We start from the raw sequence: 25,720 nt of genomic DNA on the forward strand, positions 1-25,720 counted from the left end.
TGTAGATTTCATATACAATACTTATGTGGGTTTATTCATTACATTTTATTTGGTATTTTTATATTATATTGATTTACTTTAGAGATTTGATTCAAACATCAATTATTTTTCTTTTCAATATGAAATGGTTACAGTAAGCTGCTATTTTATATATAGCAACACAACAATGTATAGAAACACTTCAATGCGCTTTGTGAAAAGTTCAATAGCTGGAATAAAATAACCAGCTTATATACTCTCCTTATAATATGGAATTTTTCAATAAGATGGATATCCTTCTAATAATCATAAGCGGATTGTAGAGATGGTGATCAGAGCATATGTGGAGAGATAATTATGGAAAACATAGTGCAATAAAATACAACATTTTAATGTTTTCACATACACAAAATAGACACAACAATCCCAATGTATTGGGATAAATCACACATAAAACATAAAAAAATCCAAAGTATGGAATATCGGTGGAGATTTACCAGATGTCCAGAAATATTAGGCATGTAGTAATTAAGTAGCAGGTTTCCAGATACCTCGACGAATCACCACTTCCTATGGAACCACTGGATATGGAGACCTTGATTTTAAAATGAGTCACACAGTAGTTTAGTCAACGCGTTTCAAGACGATGTCTCTTCCTCAGGACAGTGTGACAATGAATGAACAAATCTATCTTTTTATACCCTCAACCTCCATTTTGGGTGGATCATGTGATCCAGGGGAGGGATCAGAATAAACAAATTGACCTAATTGTTATAACAACTAATGAACATCTATAATATACCATAGACAAATATATAGTCCCATGTGATAATTATATTTAGAATATAAACAGTCAATAGATAAAGAAAATCTGCACGCCGTACCGGAAGTGGAGACAAAAGACTTCCGGTTACGGAATGTCCGTGTATCTTCCTCTTCAGTAACAACAATATAAAATATAGGACTACATGTCCGATGTAATGCAACTTATGAGGAACACCCAATAATAAAAAACACGTTCTCATACATCTGAGGATGAGAAAAATCAATGACCATTCTGTGGACCACACATGGAGCGCATAAGCTTCCGGTCCCGTCTATTAACTAAGTCCCCAGGGAACAATGACCGCTGTTCCTAGTTCCTCCAATCTTACTCCACGGACCGCACATGAAGCACGGCTTCCGGTCCTGTCCACCAACCAAGTTCCCAGGGAACACTGACCACTTCAATCGGTCCCCACGATCTCACTCCATGGACCGCACGTGGAGCACATAGGCTTCCGGTCCCATCAGGGGATGAAAACCAATGACCATTCCATGGACCGGGCATGGAGCGCACAGAGGGCCTGATTCAGAGCCGCTCGTAAGCGGCCGCTCGTTCGCTCTGAGCGATGTTCGCACATCTGCGCATGCGTATGGGTTTTAGTACGCAGGCGCGAACCAGTCAGTGCGGTCGAAAATCGTGTGCTCGCAAAATAGCGAATGCCTGCTAATTTGAGTGACAGGATGAGGCGTTTGTGGGTGGTAACAGGGGAAGGTGCTTGAAAACGGGGAGTGGAGATCCGAACGCAGGCGTGCCAAAAGGTCAAAACGGGTGTTTTAAGGGTGTGCATAATTAACAAAGCAGCGTCATCGACCACGTCAGTTGGGTGTCTTTTAGCCAGAACTGCTCGCATGATTGCGGTAGGAAAATGCAACCACAAGAATAGCGAGCAGTTCATTCGCCTTTCGATGTACTCGATTAATCTAATAAATAGCGGAGATGACATATGATGCGAGCGGCCAGGGGGCGTTTTTTACATGTTTTGTTCGCTCGTTCAGACATAGAGGCGTCAACAGACCACAAAGAGCGAATGGTCAATTTAAATAGCCAGCCCTTTTTTCTGGACGAGCGAGCGCAAATAGCGTCCGGCTCTGAATCAGGCCCAGACTTCCGGTCCCGTCTAATAACTAAGTCCCCAAGAAACAATGACCGCTGTTGTCAGTTCCTCTGATATCACTCTTATGGACCGCACGTGAAGCATATAGGCTTCTGGTCACATCTATTAATTGAATCCATTAAATATGTAAATAATAATAAAAAATGAGTAAAAATTCTAAAAAAGTCACAATAACATAATAATACCAATGTATACTAATATGTATCCAAAAAATTATCATTATATAGAAACTACGCTATACCGAAAGTTCAAACTTATGGATTGCCTTATACAAACATAAAAATGCCTAATAAAATACTGCAATGAGCTTAAATCGATCGCTCATCCTGACATGAAAGTCCATAAATGTATCCGGACATAGAAATGTTAACATAAGGTCATTGTAATTTTATGTATGGTTATTAGCCTGAAAATCAGTAAATTTTGTATTAAGGGACTTCACTTCTTTACACCTTTGGCAGCTTCCACATCTGAAAAATCATTTTGTTCCAACAGGATGTGGATTTGTCACCACCAAAGCACTTTTGGTCAATTTATTCTTCAAATTTGGGGCTTTTCGATATATGAAACTTGGATTGGCTGGGATAATGTCATGTAAAGTAGGATCTTTCATCAATAGATGCCAGTGTTTTTTGAAAATGGACTCCATTTTTTTATGGGAACTGGTGTATTGAGTAATAAATGCCCATTGTTGAAGCTCATTAAATTTCTTCTATGAGTTCTTCTTTTGTTCCAAGATGGAATCTCTATTTTTATTGAACACTTCTTCTTTATATCTCTTAAGTTCTTTTTCATCGTAGCCCTTTGCTTCAAATCTATGCGACATTTTCTCAGTTTGTTTCTCACATGCTTCTTTTTTGCTGCAGTTTCATCTCAGCCTTAAAAATTGGCTTTTAGGTATACTCTTGAGCCAATTTTTATGATGCTCACTATCCATTGAAATGAAATTATTCACATCCGTTGGTCAATTGTAACATTTCGTCTCCAATTTGCCATTTTCAATATATACAGTCAGATCCAAAAAAATTATTTCTTCTTTGCTAGAGGTAAAACTTAAATGGATATTATATTCATTATTGTTACGTTCCAAGCATAGTTTGTCTAGATTATCTTTGCTGCCCACCCAAAAAAACAGAACATCGTCAATGTATCTGTGCCATGCCAATAAATCATGGTCACAAATTACATTGTTCCAAATATGTTGTTCCTCCCAGTATGCCATAAATAAATTGGCATAACTGGTAGCGAATTTAGTACCCATGGCTGTGCCCGTTATTTGCAAATAAAAGTTACCGTCAAAGAAAAAATAGTTATTTTTCAAAATGAAATTAATACTTTGTACAATTAAATCTTTAAGGTTTTCTTCATATTCATTTTTTTTCAAGGAACCACTTAACTGCTTGAATTCCTTTATCATGTGGATAATAGTACATAATGCAGTCACATCTGCAGAGACCATAGTCAATTCCTTACTGTATATAATATCTTTAATTTTCAAAAGTGTATCCGTGGTATCCTTTAAATGGGATCGAGTATTTTTTACTAATGGTTGCAAGTGGGCATCAACAAACTCTGATAAATTTGTAGTTAAACTGCCGATCCCAGCCACAATCGACCTGCCAGGGGGATTAGTGGCATTTTTATGTATTTTGGGGAGTGTATAAATTGTTGGTATAATAGGATCTGATATATTCAAGTATTCGAAGATTTGCTTAGTAATAGTATCTTTTTCCAAGAATTCATTAAGTAATTTATTGAGGTTCGTTTTATTTTTTTTTCTGATGTTAAATTGTGATCGCTAAGATTGAAGATTTTCTCTGAATTTGCCACCTCTTTCTGTATATGCTCCTCTGTTTGGATCACTTTGTTTTTCTTTCTGTTTCTCTTTTTGCTACTTTCTTTAACAATCCCCCCCTTTTCTCTCTTCTTTGTTTTTTTAATAATTTTGGTTCCTGGGTCGTCTTTGTTTCTCTAAAAAATGAGACCAATTGTCATCTTGTGGTTGAACTCTTTTATTATGTAGGGCTGTGGTCCATCTTCTTTGATACGTTCTGTCATTTTCCCTTCTTCTCCAATTGTTGTGTTGAAATCGTTGGAAAGGACGATATCTACTGGTATTCTCATATTGTTTGTGTTGATATTTCCAAATCACATTCGTAGTGTGACAAGTCATAAAGTGCTGTCATTTTCAAGATGACAATTGGTCTCCTTTTTTAGGGAAACAAAGATTAAAAACAAAGATTACAAATTAACCAAATAAATAAAGACAGAAATCCACTGCACTCGCCACTCCCAGATTTGGGGTGCAGACCTGCACTCGCCATTCCCAGGCCTGCAGTCACCACATCCCTTCTGTGATCATAGCTTTCTCATGCACCCCTGTGCAAGCTCATTAATAATAACCTGTGTCAGCTGCCTTTTTGGTAGTATGATAGAAGCTATGTTTGGTGACTGTCTTGCCTTTAAAAGCCATTAGTTGGCAGGTGAGCTTTAAACCAGTTAACACTATTTCAGTTTAAACTCTGTGATAGCAGCTATCAGGTTTCCATAAGTATGACAGATAATGTAGGACCTGCAGAGAATTGGGGTCCCATGATGTGGGCTGCAGGCTTAAATGCATTGATCCAACCATGAACCAAAACCCCATTATTTATTTCTATATTATTGTGAGTGATTTAACAATGGTGAGTGCTGAGTTTTCAGTTTTTATTTATTTAAGCAATGTGGTCACAAGCCACTTGCACCCCAAATCTGGGAGCGGCAAGTGCTGTGGACTTCTGACTTCTCACAAATTACGAAACTATGGCTGTCTAAGAGAAAAAAAAATCACTAGAGTAAAAAAAATAATAATAATAAAAAAAAAAAAAAATATATATATATATATATATATATACTGTATATATGCTGAATGTGGAACATTGAAATGTTTTAGCAAAATGTCTGAGATTTCACAGTGCTCATTGGCCTTGGGGAAAGTACTATAGTAATACGCAACTGAATTTAAAAGAGAATAAAAAAAACTGGGAAGGAAAGTTGGGACTGAAGGCAGCTACGCTTTAACCATTTATCTGTACGAATGCTGAGATATTATTCTCTCACTTTTCTTATTATCGCCTTAAAAGACAATCAATACTACTTATAAATGCAGTGCGTTTGCTTGCACACTCCATACTGTATCTATAGTATCTAAAATATAACTATGAATGAATTCCTTTCTTTAGGAAGAAGAAACGTCTCCTTTCTGATCGCTTAAATGGACAGTTTACCATTCGGTGACCTTTACTCACTTATCTCTACTGCAGATCCACTCTGCTGCTCCCCACTTGTTCTAATCCTGCTTCATGCTGTATATGCCAACTGTCAAAGCTGTGACAAGCGCGACCTGGTAAAGGGTTCCATCGCTTTATACATGACATGTTCCGGTGCTATGTACGGTATAAAGGAGTGTAGTAAGAATCAGATCTATGTAAAGTAGCATAGATGTATTCATAAATAATTCATTTTATAATAATAAATAAAAATATCTAGACAAAGCATTGGCTGCTTCTAAAGATACAGGGTTTAAAGTACGATAAAAAAAATCTCAGACTATTTCAATGTATTAAGCTGCAGCCACATCCATTTATCATCTAAGGATATACTTGATGTATAGACAAAGAACATATGAAAAGTCAGAGGGTCAGCCATGTGAATGTGGTTTCGTTATATTGTGTGCCTAGCCTGGTGCAATTGTACCCTTTTATGCTGGAAAGCACATGACATAATCGCAGAAAATGTTGGTAAATCAGGGCGATCTTTTTCTTTGCTAAATTATAGCTTAAATTAGATGTGTACATCAAGGAGAACAGAACGCACATTTATGGGGTGGGGGACCTTATTTTCCAGCTGCAAAACGACCTGAATTTGTCAGATGTCTATATTTTCGATGAGATTACTTTTGCATGAACCAGACATATTGGTGCTGATTCTGATGTGGGTGTAAATAAAAAATGGAAGTTAGTTTGCACCGTGGCAATGCCATGCTGCACCGCAGGTTGGGGAGATTTAAAATGTGCAGAGAGATTTAGGCTAGGTACACTCTATGTGGTTTTTTGATCAGACCAATAATTGGGACGATTTTTAGCAAAATCACGGTCCCGACAGGGGACTATCTATAATGGGTGCAAGGTGTGTGGGGAACACGGTCCCCTGGGTCCAGGGGGGCCCTGCACCGCACACCCTGCACCCATAATATTACTTACCTCTCCGGAGTCCCACGTCGGCGCGGGGTTCCGGCGCTGTAAAACGACTGGAAAATGTCAGCCTCGGCCATTTGCGGATGCGCAGTACAGGGGAAATGGCCGCGACGGCCATTTTCCCGGTAACCTGTGCATACACTATAGACTCTGGGCACACTCTAGTGCCCAGAGTCTATAACTCAAGCACTGGCCGTGCTCAGCTCAGTGCGCTGCTGGCCGCCGGGCGGAGAAGAGGGGGCCCGTGTCGGAGACTGCACATGGGCCCCCTCCTCTCTAGAAATGCCCCTGGGTCCCGATATCTGTGCTACACACTGTACAATTTCAATGAAATACCTGGCGAATTTCACAGTGAATTAGCATATGTACGCCCATAAGGGTGATGAGGTAATCAGGAAAAATAAGGAATATGGGCAGATTATTGAGAATGCACACACTTTGCTCGATATCAGGAATTTGAGGCTGAGATTTTCGGTCTTGGCCGATAGATCGCATAGTCAAAGGAATGCGTTTGTGGATGTTTTCTAACCATTTTATCGGTGAAACACTAAAACAATCGCTCATAAACACTATACAATAAATGAGGCCGATCGTCCGAATTTTGCCAAATCGGCCCAATAATTGTATAGTGCAGAGGTGCCCAATCACGGTCCTCAAGGCTCTCCAACAGTTTAGGTTTTAGAGATATCCATGGTTGAGCACAGGTGACTTACTTAGTACTTCAGTCAATTTGATTTAACCACCTGTGCTCTACCAGGGATATCTCTAAAACCTGAACTGTTGGGATGCCTTGAGAACCGAGTTTGGGAACCTCTGGTATAGTGCGTAGGTAGCTTTAGATTTGAGAAGGGCATGGCCAAACTGAGATCTGAATTGCAGTGTAAAAATACAACTGTCTAACATTTGTGGACTACATGCAAAAGAAACAGAAATTCAGGTTGCACTGACCTGTACCTGAACTGCTATAGGAGCCAGGAGCGTACAATGAAGATATAGAGATAGTTACATTGCTGTTAAGCTGAAAAAACACAAATAAAAATACATAAATCCCAAATGCAGTTGATATACGCAACACAGTATAACTAACAGTGCTGCTCATATGTATTACTATTAGATGTATTGTTTGAGGCACAGTATGAGGAACAAAGTCATCGAAACAATGTATCTCTTTAAGGGCTCTATTCATTATCACTTCATAATTTCTACAAAAGGAGGTGATAATGAACATTTTCCCTGGCTTTTGTAGAAATTAAGTTTTCGAGCCATTCATCAAATAGGTAATACAGGAGGTATTACAGATGGAATCGGTATGTAATGCTGGCGGCTGTTTTTCCACTGGATCAAATACCGACAGCGGCAACCCGATGGGTCGGAATGCCGACAGCATCAGGTAAGTAGTGTAACCGTCTCCTCTTCCCCCCTTAGTGCCTAAACCTAACCTCCACCCGTTAGTGCCTAAACCTAACCAACCCTCCCCGCACCCTAAACCTAACCCTCCCGCAGAGGGTGCCTTACCCTAACCCCTCCTAGTGGTGCCTAACCCTAAACCCCCCTTTCCCTACTCTAACCCTAACCCTCTTGTGGGGGTGCCTATCCCTAAGTTCCCCCAGGGGTCCCTAACGCTAGCCCTCCCCCCTGCGGCTACACGCTAAGACATTCGGCTTACCTTCGTTCGGTAAGCCGGGTATCGGGATTTAGTAGTGGGGCTAATGATAGTCATCGGGATTTCAACGCCTATCTTTAGTCCCATATCAGGATGTGGCTGTCGGGATATCGGTGGGCGGGATAGCGCCCGCCGGTATCCTAACTACATCCAATTACAGATATCTCCTGCTTACCTTTCTCTCCAGAAATTATCCGCTGCCCCCATACACTCTTAAGGGGACAGAAATTCCTCAAGCTCCGAAAATACAATATTTTCGGTTCTTGACTGTGGGAGCATTTGCCATATTCAGATGGGAAGGAGTCCCGGTTGCGAAGAGAGATCCTTTCGGATCACCTCTGTCCCTGTCCTGCTCCTTCCGCCGGACGCCAGGGAGTTTGTGTGTCTGCGTTAAATGTAGTTTCGATTACGCAGGCGCATTAGTTTCACTGCTCAGATAGGAGCTGTGAAAAGATTCGGGGAGACAGCTGATTTTCGGATCAGCTGTTTCTGCACCGGAGCAATGATGAATTGCTCCGGCGCTTGCCACGAGTTGAAATGTTATTTATCGGGGTCCTAATAATTTACATAATGAATAAAGCCCTAAATGTTTAGAAAATTCTTCTTTCTGCAGTAAGCAATAAAATATAGCAACAAAGGCAAACATTTGGTATATGAAATGAAATAAATAGATGGTCATCCAAAAAAAAATAATAAATTGGCATGTAAAAATGTCTAATAGTAGATTCATCCGTACAGATCATTTCAATCGAATGCACGCACACATGCGCAGGACTAATTTCTAGACTAAAATGACAGGGGATAGAGGAGTAGGTATAGTCACATGAGGAGTAGGTATAGTCACATGAGGAGTAGGTATAGTCACATGAGGAGTAGGGCATAGTCACATGAGGAGTAGGGCATAGTCACATGAGAAGTAGGGCATAGTCACATGAGAAGTAGGGTATAGTCACATGAGTATGGCAGTCACATGAGGAGTAGGGCATAGTCACATGAGGAGTAGGGCATAGTCACATGAGGAGTAGGGCATAGTCACATGAGGAGTAGGGCATAGTCACATGAGGAGTAGGGTATAGTCACATAAGTAGGGCATAGTCACATAAGGAGTAGGGCATAGTCACATGAGGAGTAGGGCATAGTCACCTGAGGAGTAGGGCATAGTCACCTGAGGAGTAGGGCATAGTCACATGAGGAGTAGGGCATAGTCATATGAGGAGTAGGGCATAGTCACATGAGGAGTAGGGTATAGTCACATGAGGAGTAGGGCAAAGTCACATGAGTAGGGCACAGTCACATGAGGAGTAGGGTACAGTCACATGAGGAGTAGGACAGCCACATGAGGAGTAGGGCATAGTCACATGAGTAGGGCATAGTCACATGAGGAGTAGGGCATAGTCACATGAGGAGTAGGGCACAGTCACACGAGGAGTAGGGCACAGTCACACGAGGAGTAGGGCACAGTCACATGAGGAGTAGGGCATAGTCACATGAGCAGTAGGGCATAGTCACATGAGATGGGATCCTGTCACAGAAAGGCTATGTGGTGGTGGTCCGATTCCATGTGACCCTGTCACATAAGTGGTTAAGTGGTAAGTAAGGTTTCCCCTACATATTTGCTAGATGCACCAGTAGAGCCATTTATACAAATTGAAATGAACAGCAGGTGGCAGAAATTAAATTGAGTCACATCCTGCTTTAGCAGAAATGTTGGAACAATAAAATCTAGATTGTAGACAGTGTTAATGTGGGGTTCTGGTTCTGGTTGGGCTGGTAACATGGCGGCAAAGATTATGTCATACAGTAAGTTGGTAGTGAAGTCTTTCTAAACTTTGTAAGGGTGTGCGCAAACCATAAGTGGGATTGCGCAACAAAGGGGCGGAACAAAGATACTGGTAGGGAAAAGAGTGTGTCCGTTGAGATTGGCATTTGTTTGCAAATTTGCCATATTTTGTGTATCTTAATAATATAATGGAGCATCTTTCACCCATTATTTGCCAGGGTGATTTATTTGACCCACGTTGAGGTACTGGGAAGGCCAGGGAAGATGTATAAGGCTGACCTATGAGCTGGCGAGTTGACAGGGTAAAGTAAATTACTATTAAATGTAGAAACCTAAGCTTGAGTCTCTGTGGCCTTTACACATATCAGCCTCTGGTTCTGGATGTCACAGATTTGTTTGACCTCTGTGCTTTATTGTATCTATATGTCCAATTATATGGCTTTAGTACTGATACATTGGTGATCTGCTCGGCTTTGTACACATTTTAGTCCTGCCTTCCTAAGTAGATCTTGTTGCTGTATATCACAGAATCACTACTTTAGTAAAAGTGTTTTCTTGGGGACTATAGCATAAACAATACTAAAATAACACGCTGCAGGTGCAATCTTCCATAGTACTGTAAATCAATAGAAGCCAATGAAACACTTGCATTCATTTGTATGTTTTGTTCTAGATGAAAGTTAAATGCTTATTAATTGCTGAGAGATAGTAAATCACAGCTACTGAATCTTAGAGCCCATGCAGTGGCACACATAGGGGGGAGATGCTTACCGCAGTCCCTCAAGTTTAGCCCCACCCCTCACAGCATTTTGCCATGATTTGCAGGCCTCTGTCGGAGGAGGCGGAGCCAATTTCATGCAAATTTATAAGAATTTTATCATTTTTGGGCCCACCCACTTCCCATAGATGCGTGAATCACAGCATTATACTATCGGGCATGGGGCCTAATGATGTAAGGTGCATGGCCTGGCCTCCATCAAACACCTCCAGTCCAGGCCTGGCTGCAGCTTTTCATGGAGAGAGAAAGAGAGTTGCAGAGAGTGTGTGTATATTCTGCTATGTAATATATGCTGTTGCAACATACAGTAGCGATGTGCTGCTCTCACTTGTACACCCTCGTCCCCTCTCTCACTTACTGCAACTTACAGTGACTAATTATCACTATGGGGGCAGGATTTCTACCATGTACATAGATAGTGCTTGTAGAAAGAAGCCTTTCGCTCCTGAAGTGCTACAGAGAGTTCCAGTGGTAATAAAATGTCCAGGGAACATTTGCACAGATAGGAGCCCTAAGGATGATGCCGTTACAATGGAGCAAACACTGAGTCGGGCAATTGACCAAACAAAGCAAATCATTGCAGAGTTTTGGTAATGGGTGTTGAAGATGGGAGGCTTTATTCCCTGTACCAAGATGGCTACCAAAGCTACTACTGCACATGCGTGGCACCATCTTGTCACTGTGTTAGAGCACCACAGTAGAAGATGTAAGTCTACCACTTGGCTCCAGAGAGAAATGATAAATATTGCTACGCGATAGCTGTTCCAACATCCCTGCACCGCTACCCAGTATCTTGTACACTCACCAGCTGGTGAGCTGTATGACACCCCGCTCAACTCCATCCTACCAGTGTATGTAACAGTGAGTACGTGTGTACCCATTTCACCATTAATAAAACCACACCATTGGTTAAGTAACAGGGCTGTTCGTTGCCTCAGGGTATCTGCTGGTGAGTACAGAAACTTTGCCACATCACCTAGGGGTAGGGTTAGGCACTAGGGGGGAACGTTAGGTTTAGCCACTAGGGGGGTTAAGGGTAGGGTTAAGATACTTAGCCAATAGGTGTTGATAACCTAACCCTGTCGGAATGCCAGCATCGGGATTCTAACTACCGGGTTCTCGAGCGCCGCCATCCCATACCCAACCCCTTATACACTACATACAATACTGCATTACCTACATGAGGTACTACTTGAGCCCATGCAGACACAATATCTTACATATTAATACTTTCTAAGTCAGTGAATAGGAAAGGGCCACAAGTGTTACAGTAGGGCACAGGCTGCAGGCCTATTACAAGGCTGCATAGGTTTTTATTTGAAAGTGTTTTTTTTCTAAGTGGTTTTACATGCACAGCATCATTTAGTTAGACAGGAGTTAAACAGGAGGAAAACAGGAGGACAGAATTTATAAAAGAACTCTTTCACATGAAAAGGAGGTGTGGCTCAGAACATGACGTGTCAATGGGGGCGGGGCACGGTCGTGACAACGCGATCGTGTCATCGCAGCCATGCCCCCTCTTCACAATGCCGAGATTAATGGCATTGTGAGGCAGGAGGCAGGGCCACGATGACGCGATTCGGCGCAATTCGCGTCACTGGCCCCCCGCTGCCTACTGTATTCGCGGGGGGGGGCAGATGGATTGCCGGGGACTGGATGGCTTGCCTGCCTTCCCGGGGGGCCGGGAGTGGCACACGATTTTCGGGAGGCTTCCGACCGAATAAGGAGGGTAGGCAAGTATGCCCTACACTGTTTATATTATTCATATACCACTGTCAATTTATCTCTACACCACTGTAGTATCTATCATTTTTAACACCTTCTCATCTTTAATGATGCTTTATCCTTAATTTAAAGTCCTGCAACCTTAACAGCTCTAAACTCATTTTGTTTATTATATATTCTTGTAGTTGTGCCTTTACATCCACTAACACTGTTCTTCCTTTTATCTGATTTTTAGACATTTTAACTGTACTATTTCTGTATCTCACTCTCATCACTACTACTGCTGTTTTCTCCCCCCCCCCCTAATCTCTCTTTTCTTCTGCTCTCCCCCTCACTCAGAAGCTACATAATACTTTCCTCTACCACCAGTTCCCATTTCTTTTCTCTCTCCTTCCTCTCCTCTATCTCCCTTCATCCCATCTAGTACTCTCCATCGCATCTCCCATAACTACTAAGCCCTGCACCCTCCCTTTTCTCCAAGTTACACCTCTTCTTCTCAACCCACACCACACTAAACCTCCACATTGCCCACCATCTGCTGTCACCCTTCCTCATTCTGAAGCCCACCACATACCCACAATCTCCTTATCCCCCTGCTCTAAATCAATCTCAACCCCACGCTACAGCAACTCTAACAATCTCCTTCTCTCTCCTCCCAACTCTGTCCCTCTCTCCTGTCTCCTCTGGAAATCCAGTTCTGTCTATAATCAACTGGTCCCTGTCCATTATGGCTTCATATTTGTCACGACCAGGGTCTCTCGGCATGGTAGTCGACGGTTAATACCTGTGAGGACACTATGGCGAGGGGCGTCTGGCGGTGGTGCCTGGCGAAGAGCATTGGCTGAGTGTGGTTCTGTGGGGGCATACTGTCACTCTGGTCTGGTTAGGTCTGGGGGTGCTTCCATTCCGTTCTGGCATGGGCGCCGCCATCTTGTCTCCGGTCAGGTGACCTAGGTACCATATCCTGTTGTGTCACATGCTCCTCTCTGACCATTCATGGCTGAGGACTGGGGATTTAAGGGAGTTCAGAGCTCCCTTGCATTGCCAGTGCAACGTGTATCTCAGCCTAGCTGAGAGGGAGTTCTCTGTGCTTATCCTATTCCTGTGAATTCGCTGTCTGCCAGTCTGCCTGTCAGCTCCTAGCTTCCGCTGGACTACCCTGCTTCCTCAATCACCCTTGCCCATACCTGAGTGCCTGAGCCTGCTGACACTCTGCTCATTTGCCTTAGTTCACTACCTGCAAACCTGGCTTATTATTTCCTGCATCACTACCTGCATACCTGCTTGATCATTTTCAGTCTCACTACCTGTACACCTGGACAGCTCTAATTGTTTCTACTTGGACATTAACCCATTACTCCCACCACAGAACTTTAGTGCACGTTTATATATATCTGAACTTTTATTTACTGCCATAATTTATGTCTTCTCAAGCACATATTAAAAAACCTAGTTTTTTATTCAAACCCGCTTCTGTGATCGCTCCTGCTACCACCCCGGGTCCACAAATAACCCAGAACATAACAGTTTGCACTGGCCCCATGGATCTGGCCACGGAACAGGAGTCTGGAGCGGATGTTTTCCGAAGTATTGCTGGCCGTTTGGAAGGCCTGGAGGCTATGCAGCACCAAGTGGCTCGGTTCCTGCAAGAGATTACTAAACAACAGGATTTAATTCAGAGCATAGCAACTCGCTTGGAGAGTGTGGAGACTATACAGCGACAGATGGCACAGTTTGTGCAAGACATTGCACGCCGCCTGGATACTGTACAAGCTACTTCAACGGCTCCTAGTGTGCTTGCAGCTACTCCTGCCCCCACTCCTGTGATTTATTCATCAGTATCTACTCCTCTTTTGCATCTTCCCATACCTGATAAGTTTGATGGTACTCCAAAACTGTGTTGTGGATTTCTCAATCAGTGCGATGTGCACTTTACTTTGCAACCCTCTAATTTTCCTGCTCCTAGAACCAAAGTGGCTTACATTGTGTCCTTGTTATTCGGCTCCGCCCTAGAATGGGTTTCTCCGCTCTGGGAGCGTTCAGATCCGCTTCTGGACAATTACCCAGAGTTCCTAACAACATTCAGGAGGATTTTCAATGAGCCTGGAAGAACTTCCTCTGCTTCCTCCAGTATTATGAAGTTAAAACAAGGGACCCGTCCTGTCAGCCAGAACGTCATTCAGTTTCAGACTTTGGCATCTGAACTCAAGTGGAACGAAGAAGCCTTGACATTGGCCTTTTGGCAAGGTCTATCAGATCGTTTAAAGGATGATCTAGTGACTCGTGAATTACCCTCTAGTCTTAGTGATCTCATTTCCCTTTGTAATAAAGTTGATATATGCTTTAGAGAGCACCAAGATGAAAAACACAGAGCTAAGCGTTTCCCTTCCCCTACCCATCCCACTCCCTCCCTTTCCGAGGAAGAGCCCATGCAGGTAAACCATACCCGTCTCTCTAATGAAGAACGACAGAGACGCTTTAAAGAGAACCTTTGTCTATACTGTGGAGACTCGGGTCACCTGGTGGCTTCCTGTACCCGCAAGCCGGGGAGCGTCCCGTTTCTAGCTAGTTCTGGGTACACTCAGCTAGGAGCAATTCTTCCATCCTCTAAACATATTGACTCTGTGTTGTCCATAGCCTTAGACATTAATTCTAGCCCTGTGTTTGTGTCTGCCCTTTTGGACTCCGGGGCAGCGGGGAATTTCATGTCGTCTCGGTTGGCAGATAAATTCCAAATTCCCTGCAGCACCTTGGATCATTCTGTCTCCTGGACCTCCATTGATGTTAAATCTCTTTGTAATGGAACTGTGTCTAAGAGAACTCAACCTGTTTTAGTTCGTGTTGGAGACCTCCATGTTGAACATATCAGTTTCTTCATTATACCCAAGACTTCCCATGAAGTTATACTCGGATACCCGTGGCTGTGTATGCATAACCCCAGAATTGATTGGAACACTATGCAGGTTCAGTCATGGAGTGCGGAATGTCGAGTGTCTTGCCTTCCAAAGGCCGATGCCTTGTCGCGGTCGTTGTCCCATGATAGTGGTCTAGAGACACTGTGGAATGCACCCATGCTTGGGGCAAAAGTTTTGACAGCTATACAACTACAACCGCCTGCTGGGTAGCCCTTTGTAGCCCCAGGAGGGGTGACTCCAAAGCCTCAACCCCAGAGGATGTCTCTAAGGTCTCAACATCAAAGGAGGTCTCCAGAGCCTCAGCCCCTTAAGGGATTTCTGAGTGTCCAGCCCCAGGATGGGGTTTTCAGCCCCATACCTCGAGAGGATGTTTCAAGTTTTGTTCCCCAGGAGGGGATTTCAAATCTAGCACCCCAGGAAGGGGCCTCAAGTCTCGTACCCCAGGAGGGGTTTTCAGTTTCCAGTTCCTGTTGGGCCCAAGCTGAGGATATCCACGTTTCCAGTCCTGTCAACAAAATCCACTTGGCTCATCCTGAAAAGCCTAGAAGGTGTCCTGAGGCCACCCATAAAGGGGGGGGTACTGTCACGACCAGGGTCTCTCGGCATGGTAGTCGATGGTTAATACCTGTGAGGACGCTATGGCGAGGGGCATCTGGCGGTGGTGCCTGGCGAAGAGCATTGGCTGTGCATGGTTCTGTGGGGGCATACTGTCACTCTGGTCTGGTTAGGTCTGGGGGTGCTTCCATTCCGTTCTGGCATGGGCGCCGCCATCTTGTCTCCGGTCAGGTGACCTAGGTGCCCTATCCTGTTGTGTCACATGCTCCTCTCTGACCATTCATGGCTGAGCACTGGGGATTTAAGGGAGTTCAGAGCTCCCTTGCATTGCCAGTGCAACGTGTATCTCAGCCTAGCTGAGAGGGAGTTCTCTGTGCTTATCCTATTCCTGTGAATTCGCTGTCTGCCAGTCTGCCTGTCAGCTCCTAGCTTCCACTGGACTACCCTGCTTCCTCCATCACCCTTGCCCATACCTGAGTGCCTGAGCCTGCTGACACTCTGCTCATTTGCCTTAGTTCACTACCTGCAAACCTGGCTTATTATTTCCTGCATCACTACCTGCATACCTGCTTGATCATTTTCAGTCTCACTACCTGTACACCTGGACAGCTCTAATTGTTTCTACCTGGACATTAACCCAATACTCCCACCACAGAACTTTAGTGCACGTTTATATATATCTGGACTTTTACTTACTGCCATAGTTTATGTCTTCTCAAGCACATATTAAAAAACCTAGTTTTTTATTCAAACCCGCTTCTGTGATCGCTCCTGCTACCACCCCGGGTCCACAAATAACCCAGAACATAACAATATTCAACTCCTTCAATCTCCTAGCCATCACCAAATCCTGGACTTACCCATCTGACAACACTTCTCCTGCAGCTATCTCCTTTGGGGGCCTCACATTCTTTCACACTCCCTGGCCTGAAGGTTTCCACAGTGTTGGTGTTGGAGTACTTCTATCATCTGGTCACTCCCACCAACTCTTACTGTCTGAACTCTCCACTTCATTATTTGCTTTCAATGCTCATATCAATTGCCTTTTCCAACTTCCTCGAGTAGCTGACTTTCCTCATCCCCCTGGCCTTAACTCAAAATTCCATGTTAACTGTGCTTCTTGGCTCCTAATCTTCAAATGGGCTTTCAAGACCCCATTTCTTCCTCAAAGCTTTGCAGCTCTCATCCTAACCCACTACTCCATGTTCCTTCCTCTCAATCCAGCCCATATGTGTCCCCTTGTTTGTCTGCCCCCTCCCCTTTAGAATGTAAGCTCTCACAAGCAGGGCCCTCTTCCCTCATGTGCTTCTCCTTCACTTACTCCTATTTTAATTTACAACAGCACCTAACACTTGGTTGCTGACACCATGCTGCTTATTTAAGTGTTATGCAGCAATGTATAAATCATGTATTTGTCCTTTCATTGTTTGTACTGTTAATATTTGTGCTTATTTGTCTATGTACTTTGTAAGGCACTGCCGAACCCTTGTGGCACCATATAAATAAAGGATAATAATAATAATAAAGTGTCTGAGGTTGCATTAGTTTACATTTTGCTAAAGAGCTGACACACCTTATTCCAAACTCTGCCACATCATCAAACTGTTCACATATATTTTCTACAATGAGAGGTAGTGCCATTTTATTTTTAAGTAATATATCTACTTTATATATTTTAGTTTAAATGGTAAGATATCGTGGTGTCCTCTATGGAAGCATCATCCTCCCAACTACTGTATTCCCTGTGGACGTGGCCAAATCCCTGTGTAGCATCTTCTCATGTGCATTGTGCTAATACGGGACAATAATGATTTGCATCTCTGTTTTGACAACAAACTCACCGCATTGCTGTCAGCACAGGCATCCTTTCTTAATATCCAAACTCAGCACCCGAATTTTGCAGATCCGAGTCGGATCCAAGCAGGCTCAGAGTTTCCCGCCTGACTCGGATCTCAAAACCGAGGCAAAACCATAGAGTCGGAAATCTCGTGGTTCGGGAGCTTACGTCTCTATAATCAATGTAGTATATAGGGACCATGTGGCGAACACCATTTCACTCCGGCTGTGGAGACTGAACAGGGAGGATGGGTAGTGTAGGGCTGGGAGAGTGGTGCTGTGCTGTCTGCTGTGTCCTGGGCTGGTGCTGATCCATTCTGGGCTGGTGCTGCTGAGTGCTAATCCATTCTGGGCTGGTGCTCTGCTGTCTGTTGTGTCCTGGGGTGCTGCAGTGCTGATCCATTCTGGGCTGGTGCTCTGCTGTGTCCATCTGGGCTGGTGCAGAATACATCTGGGCTGGTCCTGTGTCCATCTGGGCCCAAGTTCTGGACTCCCCCCCCCAAAAAAAATATATATAGTGTAACAAAAAATAAAAATAAAAGTGTCATTTAGTGTAATATTTTTCTGTGTGTGTGTGTGTGTGTGCATGTTAGGCTTAACCAGACAAGATTCAGCCAGCAACGCAAGTTGCAACCTAGTGCTGCCTGACTCCAGTCGTGATCAATCTGTGCTCTGGGCCCAAGTTCTGGAGCCTAAAAAAAAATAAAAATAAATTGTCTTTTTTTTTATCTTTTACTGTCTGTGTGTGCGTGTATCCAGCCAACAACACAACTTGCAACCTAGGGCTGCCTGACTCCAGTCGTGATCAATCACTGCTCTGGGCCCAAGTTCTGGAGCATAAATTTTTTTTAAATCAATTGTCCTTTTTTGATCTTTTACTGTCTGTGTGTGTGCGTGTTAGGCTTAACCGCACAAGATCCAGCCAGCAGCGCATATTGTTGCAACCTAGTGCTGCCCGACTCCAGTCGTGATCAATCTGTGCTCAGGGCCTAATTCAGACCCACTCGCGAGTGCAGGATGCTCGCAAGCGGGTCGATGGTGCCCTAATGCGCATGCGCACGATGGAGGGAGCTCCGTCGTGCGCATGCGCGAGACCCAGCGAACGACGGGGTAGCGGTCACTCTGGGTCTCACACCAAAGGGGGCGTGCTGTTGATGGTGACTGACAGCACGCCCCCTCTGGTGGGCGTGCCGTGGGCGTGGCTTCCAGATGGAGGCGTTCCCATGGGAATGCTTACCGTCTGGGTCCGGCCCCACTGACTTCAGTAGCGATGTCAGTGGGAGTGATTTTGGCTCTGATAGAGCCAAAATCACTCCAGGGCTTGCGGCAGCGAGACCCTACCGCAGGGTCTCGTCACAAGCCCGATAGTCGCGATGGTCTTGACCATCGCGACCATCATCATGGACGCTCGCATAAGCTGTGGGTGGTAACCCACAGCTATGCGAGCATCCAAGAGGCCACTCCAAGCTCTCCGCATCCGGCTCTGAATCAGGCCCTCTGGGCCCAAGTTCTGGAGCAGAAAAAAAATAAAAATATATTGTCTTTTTTTTGTCAAATTTTTTTTGTATGATTGTCAGCCACACCTGGCTGTCACTGTCATCACCGTAGGTGTGCAGGGCTGCTGTGCTCCTGTCTGTCGAGGGGCTGCTGCGAAAATAATAAGTAAACAATTTGTATTGTTTGCATGTTAGCCACACCTGTCATTGGCGTTGCTGCGGAGGGGTGCTGTGCTGCTGTCTGTCAAGGGGCTGCATGAATATTGCAATGAAAACTTTTTTTTTAAGTTAATGGGTTACAGAAAGTTGTTTGTTTTAATCTTAAACATAGCAGAAATGTTATCCTAACAGCTTATAAAGTTATATGCTCTAAAAAACTAAAGCCTATATTTATTTACAAACCTATATAGAGTAGACATCCTAAATTCTAAAACTGTTCTATTCAAAAACATAAACAAAAGCAAAGATTAGTGTGTCTAGTGTGTAATAGTGTGTTATTAGAACAAGCGGAACAGAGCATTAAATTCAACATTTGATTGTAAGGTTTAAGTTTTACGTTGTGTCTGGAGATCATTTAGAAAGCAGAAAAAGAGCTCCACCACAAGCAGCAGATGACTAAACTCACACACAAAGGTTCAATAGAAATAGATACAACACCAGATCAGATGTTTACCCTGGAGGATCTGTCTGATTCACCATGGTGCCCCCAAGACCAAGATTGTGCAAATTCTGCCAAAAGAGAAACTGACACCACGGCTATACATAAGAGTCATCTTCTGGATGTGAATTGTCTCATTTGCATGGGGAAGACCCAACCCTCAGATGAGATGGATCTCAGCCAGTGGACAACAATGAAATCACCATTAAAAAGTCACAATGGAAGACTACAGTGTGGAGAATCTTTCTTCATAGTCAGGAGAGGCCTCAGAGAACATGAAAAAAGATGCTCTAGGTGCTGAACTTCAAGGGATTTCTCCATCATGTTCTGCAGTGTGGAAAGGTTTCATTCACATGTTTTCTATAAAGCAGTTCAAAGTTACAGCCTTCAAAGTGTCTAGCTATAACACCCACCTTTGCCAGGAATTACCAAAGATTATTAGAAGCAAAGGATTCATCTGTCCGGAATCTGTCTGGGAATTCATGGATCATATTTGGCCTGAATGCACTAAGACATCCAGTGATTCTGTCACTGTGTTCTGTAGCCGACTTTATTCCTACCTGAATCGCAAACTGAAATACGGAATAGTAAGCACAGACAACATGGAGGCCTTTGTTATTCCGCTGCCTGCATGCCAACCAATACCTCCCAGACTACACCCACTGGGGGGACCAGGTCTTGATTATGACCATCCCCATCTGTTGCTAGGCCTTCTTCTTCCAAACCATACATCCTGGACTTCCTGTCCAAAAATGGTGAGCAAGGTACAGAAAGAGGAGCTAGATGTTCCCAATTACATTTTTTTTTCATCTATAATAGATGATGTGGAGAGATAAGTGCTTCAGATTTTGGAACAGGGGCTCCCACCTATTTGACTTCCCTCCAGAGAACAGAGCTCTGTTCCTCAGGAAGTGTCTATGCCTGAGCTGATAGGTAGGTAGTCTCTGTCTGTTGGTAAACACCCTTCAGGAGATGGCAACCCAAAATAACAACAACTATAATAATAATAATGTGTCCACTGATAAATTATAATGATAACGAGCCTGATCCCATAACAGCAACATACCCCATATGGCCAACTCATAACATGACACCCAGTTTGCAGCCTCCTCTTCCTTATGACACTAATCCAGTCGCCATGGTTGATCAATCAGCCAAGTGTGGTCAACCCAATTTTTGGCCTTCTACATTTTAACATCATATTCACATATCTAAGAAGTGGACAGTGGGAACAATGGCAATTTGAATGCCACTAACTTACTATGTTTTTTTTATGTCCCTGTACAGGTTGAGAAATTCCATTACAGAACAGAAGGTTTGCGAAGGATTAAGTCAATTGTTTATTTATTTTTGGAAAGCACACTTCCTGGTCTCCTTCTGGGATGAAATAAATCCACTCCCAGCAGCAGCAGCCATGCTCAAGGATTCTTCTGTGGTAAGGACTGATGTAAATGTACTGTATCACAATTTTTTTTGTAAATGCCTCCTCCCCTCCCCCTCTCCCTCATAAATTTTCTTTGGAATCAAAAAATGAAATTAAATTTACTACCAATCAACCCTATCCCTGCCCTACCTTCAACTACATACATACTCCAACTCCCTCAGGCCTCTCTTGAATAATAAAAGTGTTTCCTGATGTGCCATATTTGAAGTCGAACTGCCATGTGTTTGTGCCGCCCACTGCTGCAGCTTAGCTTAGTCAGCCAGCTATCTTGGTGCAAATTTTGAGCCTAAACTAGATGAACAAATCAATATTGTGAGCTGTGACATGGTCAAAATTGACTGGAAACGAATGGAAATAAATGTTGTTATTAAGGTTATTAATACTGTAGGAACAAAAAAAGGCCAATTTTATGTGATTTTAGCTGTTTTTTTTTTTTTTTTAAGAAAAAATCCATAACCAAAACCAAAACACGAAAACAAAACACGGAGGTGAGGTTTTGGCAAAACCAATCCAGATCAAAAACCAGGGGAGATCCAGATCCAAAACCAAAACACGGGGGTCGGCGCACATCTCTATTAAAAATACAACAACAGATTCAAAGAACAAGCTGGAACAAACCTCTGCCCACAAATCACTTGAAAAAGTCACATTGGAGTAAAAGTTTTAGACAAAGTTTAATTACAAAAGCAGCATCATATGTAATCAGAGCACACCCAGAGAGAACGATATGTGCAGAAAATTAAAAATCATTCACATGATTTAATTACAGTGCTGCTATAAGTAATATTGCAATATACCAAGCATAGAAAAATCAAATAAGCTGTGACGTGACATGCATTGTCCTGTCTGCGGAATTAGGTTTGATGTAATATGCCTTACTGGAGAAAAGGATATTATTTATTACTCAGAGCATAAATAAAAAGTAAACATGAAAGGAAGACAATTACAGAGGATGCAGGACCGTAAAAACTGAAAGATTGGTAATAAATGTGAAATGTGGAAGTACAGATCTAATTTTCCCCTTTAAAATAAGCATGCAAAGATACACACTGGAAACATGCCATTAAATCACTATATGGAAGAGAAACAGAGAGAGGCATAATTTTATTCTCCGATGTGTAATATTAAGGGGTCTATTTACTTTAGGAGACAGAGTGAAAAGTGATAGGAAAGTGATAAGGTGCCAGCCAATCAGCTCCCAACTGTCATTTTTCAAACACAGCCTGTGAGATGACAGTTGGGAGCTGATTGACTGGCACCTTATCACTTTCTTATCACTTTTCACTCTGTCTCCTAACACTGCTTAGTAAATAGACCCCTAACAGACTTAGGACCTCATTCAGAGCAGCTTGCAAGCGCTGTGCGGTCGCAAGCGGCCCGATGGTTTGCGAACCCGCATGCGCACACTTCATTCTGAACTTGCGTGAACTACTCTGTGCGATCACAGCCCGCTCGCTCGGCCAGCAAAGACAGCCCAATGAAATGAGTGACAGGAGAGGCCGTTTGTGGGTGGTAACAGGGGCAGGACACTAATAACGGGGGAGTGGAGGTGCGAACGCAGGCGTGTCTGAGTGTTTTAACGCCGTATCTAAGGCGTGCATAATTAACAGGCAGCGTCATAGTACACGTCACATGCCTGTTTTTTACACTGAAGTCCTCGCAGTGCTTGCGGTAGGGTAAGGCAACCACAAGCGCTGCGATCGCTACCGATGGTCCTCGATGTACCACATGTTTTAATACACTTCCTGGAGATGACGTGCGCTAGTGGGCGGCTCAACATACGCTAATGGGTGTCTGCATATACAGAGCAATCGCTTGCACAGCCAAAGTGGGTGTGCTTATGCCTTGGCGATCGATCGCTTCCCATGTCGTCACTTTCTCAAATTTGCATACGCTGGATGCGAGCGATCGCATCTAGCGAGCGGGTCTGAATGAGCTCCTTAGAGCCTGATTCAGCAAGGATCGCAAGTGCTAAGACGCACGCAGTCAGCCGATTTTAGCGATCCGTGCATGCGTATGCATTGCACTGCGTGTGCATGAACTAGCCACTGTGATCGAGAATGAGATCGCAGTGTGTACGCAGACCGATCGCAGAGTGATTGACAGGAAGTACCGTTTGTGGGTCCTGACGGGGTGGTGGTTAAGCGAACGCAGGCGTGTCAGCGCACATGAACGCCGTTACAGGGGCGTGCATAATTAAGCCCCTGCGATGGCATACACAGCCTGAGCTTTAGATACTGACAGTATGTTTAGCAGTTTGCGAGTGAGGTCTGACCTGCCTTAATTGTGCGTGAGGCTCTGATGGTACGCGATGGTACCGATGTTTTTGCAGAGTTGCGAGGTATTACGGATGTGAGTAAAGGGAAGTGGGCGTCTTTATGTTGTGCTGCTGCGGCATTGCAATCATTTGCAGAATTTCGCCGCAAAATTGTGTGCGCGCTTGCTTCCGCGATCGCATCAGCGATCCTTGCTGAATCAGGCCCTTAAGTGTTGGGTTTTTTTTTTTTGCGCAGAGATAGCAGCTAGAAATGAGCTGCGGAGCAATATCCAGCACATTATTCCGCTATAGAACGCTGAAGTGCGAAGACAGGGTGTGGGTTATGTCTTTAGAAAGATCTGCTAATGACCGAAATGTTGACTATACTTTGTAAGTAATAAATCTTACTTGAAAAAGGACCCTGTTTAGTGGACTCTGGGCCTGATTCAGACCCGCTCGCGAGCACTTGAGTGCTCGCGAGCGGGTCGATGGTGAGCGCTGCGCACGCGCAGCGGCCGCACTGCACGTGCGCATGCCCAGAACGAGAGAGCAAATCTCTCGCTCCGTGGCTCACTACAAAAGGGGCAGCTGTCGATGTTGATCGACAGCTCGTCCCATTTTGTAGGCGTGGCCGGGGGCGTGGCTTCACAAACGGAGGTGTTCCCAAGCGAACGCCTGTCGTTTGTGGGCAGCCCCACTGACATCACCAGTAATACCAGTGATATCAGTGATATTAGAGCCAGAAGCTCTCTGGGGCTTGCGGCCATGAGACCCTACCACAAGGGTCTCGTCGCAAGCCCGATGGTTGCGATGGTCTTGACCATCTCGACCATCATCCTGGCCGCTCGCTATAGCTGTGGGTTGTCACCCACAGCTATGCGAGCGGCCAGGAGGCTGCACAAAAAAAAACAAAACGCCCTGATTCAGAGCGTCCGTCTCTGAATCAGGGCCTCTGTTTCTTTCTATTACAAATGTGACATCCCTTAGCTGACTCACGGGTTTGCACCCGAGTGTTGCAAGGTCCACTCTAAGTATTTTAAAAAATCTTCCACTAGGGAGACAGGGGATAGGCTGCACTGGGTAAGAAAATACAATACCTCGCATAATTTCGTAGAGCAGACAACACGTTCATTATGGCCTATTATACAAGGAATTGAAAAGTCTGAAACAGTCAAAAGTAATGTTTTTTTCTTAAAAGAGGAAAAAACATACATGACTGGCTTGTACAACGGAACATATTAAAGCCAACTATGTTTATACAGACCAAATGAGGAGGATGCTATAAACGGTATACATATCGAGAAGCCGGCTGCCGGAATCCCGACAGCCGGCTTCCCGACTGCTTTATCCCGGTGTGGGATAAATGACCGGCGTCTATATCTAGATGCCTGTCATTTCCCCGATGCCGGGAGACTGGCGCCCAGCACCCGGCATCCCGATCGAAGGGATGCTGAGCGCTGCGAGCAGACAGCCGCGGGGTGGAGGGTTAGGTTTAGGGCACCCGGGGGGGACTTAGAGTTAGGCACTTGAAGGGGGAATTAGGGTTAGGCACTGGGGGGGAGGTTAGGGATAGGCACCCCTAAGGAGGGTTAGGGGGGGTTAGGTTAGATTAGTTGATACTTACCTTACCACGATCGGGATTTCCAGTGCTGTCGGGCTTCCGCTGCCGGGCTCTGCTGTTTTGTCAGGCTGCCACTGCCGGGATTCAAACTCCCGGCCATGCGGCAGCCGGGATATCATACCGATTCCCTAGAAACTGTACAACGCGCCAACATATGGTAGATGGTAAACATTTCTTTCAATTACATACAGGAAGACAATATAGCATAAAAGGTGCCCATCCACTAGCCGACGGAGAAATGAGAGCAAGATTACGACATTGTAATCGTGCTGTCGTTTCTCCGTCTGTGATGAGCCTACACTGAACGAGCAGACGTTGAGTGCAGGCTCATCAATCATCTGGCAACATGCTGAACCTGACGATATCGGCAGGTTGTCCAGCATGTTTGCCCGATGATAGAGGCCGGATATGATCAGTGGGCGCGTGCATCGCTGATCGTTTCCAACCTTAAAGTGCCCGATTTGTGGACGATTTGCAGACGATTGCATGATAACGACGTTGTTATCGTGCAATCGCCTGTCAAAATCGTCAAGTGGATGGGCACTTTTAGGTTTCCACTTACCTGTACGAGTACCTATGTGGTGTATATGATTAAATGTCCGTGTGGTCTGTGCTACTTAGGTAAAACCATGACTTCTTTTAGGGAGCGTATGGCGTTGCATAGGTCTGCAATTAGGGCAGCTTTATATGGGAAACCGTCTAAACAACCCAATGCAAATCATTTTGCTGAACAGAGGCATAGCCTATCCAGTTTCAGACATATTATAAAAGATCATGTACCTGATAATCGTAGAGGAGGTGATCAACATAAGAGACTACTACAAATTGAAGCAAAATG

This window comes from Taudactylus pleione, unplaced genomic scaffold (genome assembly GCF_031769625.1).
Source record: "Taudactylus pleione unplaced genomic scaffold, aTauple2 ptg000070l, whole genome shotgun sequence".
In the NCBI taxonomy this organism is placed as follows: Eukaryota; Metazoa; Chordata; class Amphibia; order Anura; family Myobatrachidae; genus Taudactylus; species Taudactylus pleione.